Source organism: Kryptolebias marmoratus, linkage group LG18 (assembly GCF_001649575.2).
Source record: "Kryptolebias marmoratus isolate JLee-2015 linkage group LG18, ASM164957v2, whole genome shotgun sequence".
In the NCBI taxonomy this organism is placed as follows: Eukaryota; Metazoa; Chordata; class Actinopteri; order Cyprinodontiformes; family Rivulidae; genus Kryptolebias; species Kryptolebias marmoratus.
Window position 1 is genome coordinate 14,668,049 of NC_051447.1, and position 10,082 is coordinate 14,678,130.

The 10,082-nt window shown below is 40.1% G+C and overlaps 1 protein-coding gene across 4 annotated transcripts in view; it reads left to right on the plus strand.

Annotated features, from left to right (window-relative positions):
• The first annotated feature begins 3,769 nt into the window (after positions 1–3,769).
• Positions 3,770–10,082, plus strand: part of tfec (transcription factor EC) — a 39,782-nt gene continuing 33,469 nt past the window's right edge. For all 4 annotated transcript variants that reach the window (XM_017424847.3, XM_037981391.1, XM_037981392.1 and 1 more), the window contains exon 1: positions 3,770–3,901. The gene's annotated coding sequence lies outside the window, so the exon portion shown is untranslated. The remainder of the gene's footprint in view (positions 3,902–10,082) is intronic.

Consider the following 10,082-nt stretch of genomic DNA (forward strand, 5'->3'; position numbering starts at 1 on the left):
TAGCAAAATCTAGTTCAGGGGTTAGAAATGACCTACCTGTGCGATAAACAGGATTGTGCAAAAGCTTTAAACCACAACAAATTTCTTTATACTTCGCTTCCAAGGAGCCAAACCTTTTGGTAATCTTTTAAGTTGGTTATGAGCAAAAGTTCTCCAGAATATTTTGAAGGTCTTTCCGGTTTTCTTTGGATTTGTCAACTTTTTCACTTGTTTTTAGTCCAGTGCTTATACCCGATGACAGCATACTGTACAGTGTTTTAAAAACATAATCAAATGGAGGACAAAAAAAGGAAAATCCAGGCTAAAAATCTATCTACAGCAGAATATCATTACATACAGTAAAAGGGAAAAAAATAATCCAGCAAAGATCTGATACAGGACCAGAGAGATGTATCATCCTTCATTTGATCATCAACACCTTTTCAGCTAAAAGCTCTTTGAAAATCATCTTGTTGGTGCTAAAACACAATTTTAGGTTTCTCAAATTGCTATCAGTGGTATTTTTCATACATTGCACTAAATAAATGGAAACAAATTGTATCTTTGTGAGCGCCAAAGTGCCCAAAAATCCAACATAAATCTGTTTTTTCACAAAGTGAGGTGTCAACACAGCATGATTCATCCCTGAGTTTAGGAACCCCTTTATGCCTGAACGATTCACAGGTCAGACTTAAATTAAGTTCAAAGGAAACCTTCAGAAAATGTGAAAAAAACATTATGCAATCATGTTAAAAGATTATACGAAGTCTGGATCCTGGAAGCAAAATATATAGAAATGAGGGATGACTAAAGACTTTTGCACGGCACTGTATTTTGAGCAAACCGCGAGACTCACCACTTCCACGGATCTCATTTTACAGTGGCATCTAAAAGTGTTTTCATTTATTAACAGTATTAAATCATTTGAAGCCATATTAGGTCATACAGCTTCCTTTAGTTGTAAAGAAAATTTACTAAATGTATGTAAGAATTTCCATACAAGGCTAATCTTACACTTTAATTTTTTACTAACCTGTTGGATTCCAATTGGGTCATATTCATGTCCTTAAAAAAATGCTGTCTTGTTTTTAGTTGTGAGGATGAATTTAGATCTTTCTAATTCATTTCAGATTGGGATAAATTTGTTTGTATTACCATCACAGACTCAAAATGGAAGGAAAGAACAGAACACAATACTGTGAAACCCGGAGTTGGCTCTTATGTTCACAGGATGTCTTCAATCAGTGCAGGGTATGATGACATCTCAAGACTATCAAGGCATTCTGGAGCCAAATGTGCCGCCCGGTCTCAGTTGCAGGTAATGGGGTCCTCCAACAGGATAATGAGCCAAAACACCAAGAATGGCTGAGAACAAAGCATTGGACTTTTCTGAAGTGGCTGTGCGGACTCTGATCTAAATCCTCTTGAACATCTGTGGAAGGAGTCGAAACATCTGGAGAAGGAACGCTTCAAACCCGAGACAGCTGGAGCAGTTTGCTCAGGAGGAGCGGGCCAGAATACCTGTGGACAGGTGCAGGAGTTGCTTGGTTGCAGTGACTGCCTCAAAGGTTGGGCAACAAAATATTAAGTTAAGAGTACCAACCTTTTTGTCAAGACAATGCTCTTCAACCATTATTTAAAAAAATCACAAGTTTTATTGGTTTCAGCTCATTTCCTTGTCCATCGTGGGTTTTTCTTTCAAACAAATGTATTGTTGCGTGTATTGTTGCACGTTCTCACGCGCGCCAGCACGCAGGAAATTCTCCGAATGCGCTCAGAGGCCCGGTCTCGCCTGCGAACGGTGGCGTCTCCTCTCCGGCCCCTCAGACGCGGTCCATTTTTTTTTTTTTTGGGCTTGATTAACCACTTAGTTCGCTCTCTCAGACACAAGATTGCAAAGAGAAAGCACGTAATGAAGTGCTTTTGAATTTGCATTCCTGAGAGCCTTCACAGATGCCTTGATTTCAGTCTGCCTTCGCCGTTTGTTCTTCGTCAAGAGATGTCTGATATTTTAACTGTAACATGTAACAAGTGTCCATCCAGCCTCCTCCATATTGCTCCCTCATCAACCTAACTGCCACGAATAAACACAATCAACATGCATGAAGGAGGTTTTGGAGGCTTTTTCTCTCAAACCGCCTCTGATGGGTTCTTCATCATCATCATTATGGAGATTAGTGTGACCGTGAACGTTACGTCGGAGCCCTTTCCCTCTGAAGGGAAACTTCAGCGCTCCATAAAGCTGCACCCCCAAAAACACTTGTTTTGTTCTTAAGTTTTGAGCGGTGCTGATCAGTTATGGACAAACTGTCTCAAGAAGATGAAATTAACAGCGTTCACTCGTCACTTGAAAGTCAAGCGTTTATTTTTCAGGGTTCTTGACAACAAAGCGCAGCCGCACGCTGCAGCATCAGCTGGAGTATCCGTTATAATACACCAGGTGAGAACCTGACTTATCGCCCATTGCTGAAAGGAGAAAGGTGGGCAAAAATGTATGTGTCTGTTAGCAAAATATCTCATGAACCACATAACGAATTTTATTCGAACGCTCAGAAAGTAAATATTGGATGCAGATCTACAACTAATTAACTTTTGGAGTCAACCCAATTTCAAATGGCTGCTGAAGCCAATTGACCTTCAAAAACACAAAAATGGCTATAATTCATGCAATTTTACAGTTATTGTGCTAAAATTCAGTGTGGTAGTAGCTAAGCCTTATCCCCAACAAATAACCTGAGTGCAAACAGATTGCTCAAATTTTTTCTTTAAATTTTAACCTTTCCCCTTTTAGAGTAAACTCTGGCTGTCTGTTGGCAAAATATCTTGTGAACCCTCAGATGGATTTTATTGAATCTTTCAGAAGAATAATCATTGGATGTACGTCTACAACTGATTAACTTTTAAAGCCAACCTACATCAAGATGTCCACCACAGCCCAATGAATTTAAAAAACACAAAAATGACTATAATTCAGTTAATTTGACAGTTATTGAGCTGAGATTTGATGTAGAAGTAGATGAGCGTCATTGACATTACATACTCTAAGCGCTACACCTTGCATGACATCTTTGCTTAAAACTTTAGCACTAACTGTTGGAGTCAACCCTGTTTGTCTGTTAGCAAAATATCTCATAAACCACTGAATGGATTTTTATTAAACTTTAGCAAAGTAATCATTAGATTCACATCTACAAATGATTACATTTTGGAGCCAAGCCAATTTAGGATAGCCACTACAGCTAATCCACCTTAGGAAACACAAAAATGGTTATAACTCAGTCTATTTAACAGATATTCGCCTAAAAGTTGCTGTGATAGTAGCTGAGAGTCATTCACAACACATACTCTGAGTGTGACATCTTGTGATATTCCATAAGATCGCACATAACATTGTTTTCAAGGTTTGATCAACACAACTACAGTTCCATCATTTCTCAACATAAAGTTATCTAAAACGATGGCATGAAAGGTGGCAGGCGATATACGTTCTTTTAAAGAAAGCTAGACTTTTAATTTTGATGAGAATTTCCATAAAAAACTAAGTTGGGTAAGTCAGACAGAAGACGACACAGTAAGACTGAAAGCCATGTTGTGGTGTTTGTTTATGTTTGAACTCGTTGACTCCTTTTATGGCCGATCGTGATTATGTCACATGACGGCTTGCCAAAATCTGTGATTATTTCTGTCTTGGATAGAGTGGTGGAGGTGTTGACATAAAAACTTCCCTTTGCACCCCGCTCTTGGGTGTCAGAAAAAGAGGAAACATAATCTGGTTTAAGACTGGGGCCCTTTCACTTGCTTGTGCTTCCAAAAATGATTCAAACAATAGACGGCATTTAAATCCTGGATCATTTGAAGGAGGACTCTGAAACAGAGAAGCAAAGAGGAGCTGCTTCCCATCCAGCAAGACTACAAACAGCAGGTAACTGAGAATTTTACAAGTATTTGACTCTGGAATATAAATATTCTCTAGCAATCTGTTATTGTTCTCTTATTATGTAAGTTTTCTTGCTGACAGTTGTGATGATGGGTAGAAAAAACTATTTTCTGCTAAAAAAAAAACAACAAAAGAGAAAGATTTTACCTGTGCAAAGAAATGTTTTTGAATATGTTTACCATTTTTGCTCACAAATTACTTAAAAAAATGCAACTGAAGATGTCACGCTTCCCATTCAAGGAGCTTTTTTCAATGAAAATAAAGAGGGTCGCTCCGTTTATTTGCAGCCTCAACTCGCATGCAAATCACTCTCTTTCCCCTCCCTCCCGAGGGTCGTTAGGATCCGCACGACGGATTTTTTGCTCACACGCTCTGGTCAAAGTTTGCTGCTCATATAGATGCAAATATTTAAAGTTTGCAAAATATTTTAGCTTCTGATTCCGAAAAAAACCCCAACAAAGACTTGCGATCCCAAATGTATGTGGTTAAACAAACGCTAAAAAAGGAAATAAATAACAACATAATGACAACAGAAATGGTTCCAACTCATATTATACTAATTTTTCCCTATTTATGACTATTGTTATCTTTTGTAAAAATTATAGTAAAAGTATGCTTGTAGGAATTGTTTTGTAATTTTATTGGATTTCAAGAGATTGTGCCAAGACCCCAAATTGGTTTGTGACCCACACTGGGGGTCGCAAACCCCAACTTTGGGAGCCACTGTTTAAAGTCAAGACACGGGTTTAAAGAGTTCCAGTGCCTTGTGAAAATAATTCATACACCTTGACTTATTCTACATGTTGTCACAAAGTATTTTACTGGGATTTGGTGTGACAGACCACCGCAAAGTCATTAATAATTGTGAAGTGAAAATCTCTCAGCAACTGCATCCCTGAGCTGTCCGGTGTGTTCCTCTGTCTTCATGATGCTGTTTGATGACTACTGCTCTGTAACAAACCTCCGAGGCCTTATTAGAACAGCTGGATTTATACTCATTTTAAATCCCACACAGGTGGACTGAATTTGTGCTACTTAATGTTGATCTGTCTTAGCGGCCTTCAGTTAAACTTCAGCAAGGTCCGATTAAAGAGCGTTTTCCCCGCCAAAGCTCCAGAATATACTGTTCACATTGAAGTTCTGTTTTCGTGACAGCCATGCTGGTTTTCTTCACTCACCACATTGTCTTCACAGGCCTGGACGTGTCCACGGGCTGGCGGCTCCTTCCTGCCGAGGGGCAGAGAGGGAAATGGCAGGCCAGGCTAGAAAAGTTGAACTATCGTAAATGTGGGAAAAGCTGCGCTGGCTAGAATAAATTACTGCAATTGCAGGGACAAGAAAATACATATACGTTTTTAAAAATAATAATTTTATTCGACTGCAATTTAACAACTGATCTTGTTCCAGATAAGACTTCATGTGAGTCTGAATAAGGACCAGAACTTGTCACTTGGGGACCCCGAGTCCATCACATAAAACCCCAGAAAAATTCTCTGAACGTTGTGTTTATAACATTAAGAAATGCGGAAAAGTTCAAAAGGTATGAATACTTTCACAAGGTTTTGTTGTTGAATCTTAGCGTGTCACAATGTCATGCACACCTTCATCAATCTGTATTTGTAAGAAAAAAGGAGATTTTGGAGTTTACAGAAATAAATACTGCTTACTAATGCTCGTCATGTTTGCAAAAAAACAAACAGCGATATTTAGCTAATGCCTAATCAGTTTCTTTAATGATGTCTTTGCACAGCAGATGTGAAGGAGCTGCCTTCACTGAGACGCTCTGTTATGTCTCAGAACTTCCTTCACGTCCTGGTTGAACTTTACCAATCTTCTGTGTGTTTGTCTGAGCACATCTCTGAGCCATCGGAATGACACAGCAGGAAAACTTCCCTTCTGGGTTGCTTCCTCATTTTTTTTAGTCATCTGATATTATTTACAATATATCAAGAGAAAAAAAAAAAAACTGAACTTCTCTAATCTTGCATCACGGGGATGCTGATTTCGGAGCAGTGCGTGTGCGGGCTCGGCCCAGGATGAGGGGAAAACCGTGTGGACGGACCGACATATTTGGCAAAAGAGACGTGGGACGTGTGTAAAGGGACTCATGAGACGATGACTCACCGCGAAGATGACTGCGCAGAAAACTTAAACCGACAATCCCATCCTAGACAGAAAATATACAAAAAAATGCATTCATTGAGCTTCAAATTTTAGCTAAATTTTTGGAAAACTGACTGAATTACAGCCAATTTTCTAAAGTCAATGGCTGTGGCAGCCATCTTGATTTAGGTTGACTCCAAAAGCTGATCAGCTTTAGAGGTACATCCAGTAATTATGTTGTGAAAGTTTCATTAAAATCCATCCAGTCGCTCACAACATATTCTGCTAACAGACAGACAAGGGTGACTCCAAATAGTTTATGGCAAACATTTTAAACAAATCTCTTGCACAATCTGTGAGCTCTTAGAATATGTACTGGGGATCAGTTTCAACTAATAAAAGCCTAAACTTTAGGTCAATATCTGTAAAATTGACTGAGTTAAAACCAATTTTGTAAGGTCAGTTAGCTGTGGCAGCCATCTTAAATCAGGTTGACTCCAAAGGTTTATCAGTTGTAGATGGACATCTAATGATTACTTTCTGCAAGTTTCATTCAAATTTGTCCAGCGGTTCATGGGATGTTTTGCTAACAGACTGACACATGCAGTGTGCAGCCACTGGTGCAGTCTCAAAGGGTGGAGTGCAAAACTATATTGCAAAAGGCGGTGCTTCTTTGACATTAAGACTTATCCACTTGGCACTAAAGGAGTTTTGCAATTCTGAGAAATCATCCTTGTTTGAGTCATCACCTCTTAGTAATGTCATCTGGACAGTAAATTTTACAAACGCCTACGATTTTTTTTTTCTTTCTATTTATAGTTTGTGGGGGGCACTGATTGCAGCTTATAAGAGAAGAAGTGAAGAAATCAATTTGTTTTCCCAGACTTTAAAATCATTTTGTTTTGAGTGTCTGCAGCACCCTCTAGTGGAAAAACTGGAAACAGCAACTTTTCACTTCCCTGGTATCATCTTACAGAAGAAAGAAATTCCTGAACAGCTGCTCGTGCTTGTCTGTGTTTTGAGGTTTCTGTGATATTAGGGTTCAGTTAACATTTCTGCTATCAATAAGAGACATATTTAAGCAGCTCCGGAGGAACGTAAACATTGTCCGCTCCGAGGACCGACTTCAAAGCGTGCACAACCTCCTCTCGGCAGTGGTGCGCCCCTCTTTCAAAGTGATGAGAAGTGAAGGTGAGCGCTCACACAAGGACAGCGGGTTCTTCCTGGAAGCGCTCTTTGATGTCACAAAACGGATCTGATTAACGTGGGGAGTCGACACCTGGATGAGTTTTATTTGTTTCTGCCTCAGAACGACTTCCAGCAGAAACAAAAGTGCTCTGAAATGGTTATTAGCAACCGCAAAAATAGTAACTGCACCAGTGTAGCCATTTTTGTGGAAGCTAAGGTTGATTAGCTGTGGCGGCCATCTTGAATAGGGTTGGCTTAAAACACAGACATGGTGAAATGCTTGTTGCTCCAACTTCGCCTTCAGCAGCAGGTGATCAGAAGAAGTCGTGACAGTTCGAAAGCAGCTGGACCAGGAAGGTTTTGAAATGAAACTCCTAACAGTGACCCCGGCACTTCGGACCACCTGAACGGTGTGATCAGTGATGGAGCCGGAACCTGCTCCGTGTCTTCTTCTTCTTCTTCTTCATCATCATCTTTTATCTCCGCTCAGCGATTCAATTCCTGAGCAGGGAGAAGGAAACGCGCCGGGACGCCATGAGGGACAATCAGAGAGTCTTAATGGTTTAAAAAGGCAAATAAATACATGACAGGGCAGCGACAAAGACCACTGTAGATGAGAGAACGCGTGAACAAAGAGAAGGGTGGGCGGTTTGATGGAGGGAGCGAAGAGGAGGAGGGGACGCAGCCTTGATGAAAATAAACAGTGGAGCTCAAAAGGAGGCAGAGGCTGAGCGGATTGGAGGTGATGATGAGTGAAGAGCTGTACAAAGTACAACATCTATGGGAAAGGTTTTAATGAGGCACACGTCAGCGTCTGTGTGTGTGTGTGTTCCCAACTGTTTCATAGACACAGAAAATCCGCGATGAAAATACGCCAAACTTCCTGTCTCCATGTGGGTGGTGGAGGATTTCTGAAAGCGTGGACAGACAGAGAAAGTGGATAGAAGGAAGATGATGCAAACGGGAACAATCAAAAGATGATCAACCGTAAAGAAACACAAAGAAAAGTGAAATTTAAAAAATAAAAAAAAATAATAACAGTCCTCCCAAACTGCTGCAGTGGGCTTTAATTGCTGCAGAAATCTCCTCAAAAATGAGGTATAAATTAGAAATAATTCGCTAGAAGAGCATGCAATGTCACCGAATTTGAGGTGGGGGGGGGGGAGTAAAAATAAAGAAACTGTTGAAATTGAGCAGAAATGGCACAAACCAATTTCAGGAAAAAAAAAATTATATTAAATTAACGACAAGCTGTATTTAACAATGAATAGGCTCGTGCATTGTTAAAAGTTGAGTTCAAACTGCCATATTCTCATGTAACACAGTCATTTATGAAAAATACCACAAACAGGCTGGTTATTTTCATTGTAAGAGTGAATGTCATCAATTTGGCTTCGATTGCCAGCCAGTTTTATGTTGTATATGTCACATTTGGTGCAGCAACTTAATCCTGAAACAAGCAAACAAAGAGACAGGTCAGCTGCTTCGATAAAGAACAGGCCTCAAAGACAAACAGAGCCGCTCTGTTTCCTGCGTCTTCCTGTGGCCTCCAGGCTTTAGATATCAGTATCCTCAGAGCAGCGGGAGGCCTTTAATTGTATTGTTAATTCTCAGTTGGAAATAAAGCGAGTCATGCTGGCTCAAACACGGTTAACGATCACTGAACAACCGTGGGATCATACGGCGCTGGTCTCATGAGTTAAGAACATCACAGTAAAGCAGTTTACAGCATTACATGGCCATTCAACAGATAATCAATAATGAGCCAGTGGGTTAAGCTAATTAAGACAGAAAAGAGAACACCTGACGCTCTCAGGAAAAGCTTCTCGGTGACCTAAATCTAACAAAGAACTTAATATAGCTGGAAATTACTTTAAATAAATAAAACTTGACTTACTGTATGGCCATTTCTACCAAAACTCAACATAACATTATTATATGAATGAACTATTTCAATTTGTGAACAGTTTTTAATCATTAATATGGAGCGAGATCCATGTCAATCCTTTTTTTTGTTTAAAATACATAAAAATGTCTATTTTTTATTCATTTTTTAACTATTTTAACACCTTAACGTTTGTGAAGATGCCAATTATTCACAAAAATATGAGAAAAACTACACATACAAATAAAAAAGGAACAAAATTTGCAGCAATATGCAACTTTACTTGCAGGAACCAATTCAATCCTAATAGATTCTTCATGGGCTGGACAAGGGGTAAATCTGGGGAATTGTTCTTTAACAAAGATGCCTTGCTAACGGGCTAACAGAGAAGCCTACAACTCGCAGACAAAGCTTCAGGCTTAACCCACACAAACAAACCACTTGTCCAAGATGATCATTTCTGCAGGAATGCAGCTAGGTGGACAAAACCCTTTCTCTCCAAGAAACCAGCTTTCACATTCTCGGCCGACGTCATCTACTGCAGCCTTCCGCGGTTCCCCGAACTGCCAGACAGATTACGCGCTGACGGTATTTTGCCAAGTTGGCGAAAGAATAAAGGCAATTAAACAGTGTTTGCACCATGCTTGGACGGCCGTACGCCGGGCCAATTAACCTCCCACATAAGAGGAAGGAAGGGAAAAGAAGGGAGACGCTCAGATTAAAATCACACACATTCTTGGACTTTCTCACCCTGCCCTCTTTTCTGTGTTCACTCAGCTCTGCTCGGCGAAGGCACGGGTCTGTTTTGATGTAGTCTAATCCAGAGGCAGTGACAGCTAATTTACCCTCAGATACTGTTTTTTAGACACTAAGAGCTCACTCGCACCTTTACTTTACTCCCTTTGGAACCATCAGACGACTTCTCTGTGCTTTAGCCGAGACTCAAACTTTATTTCAAGCCGAAAACTGAAACACCCCCCCCCCCCCCCC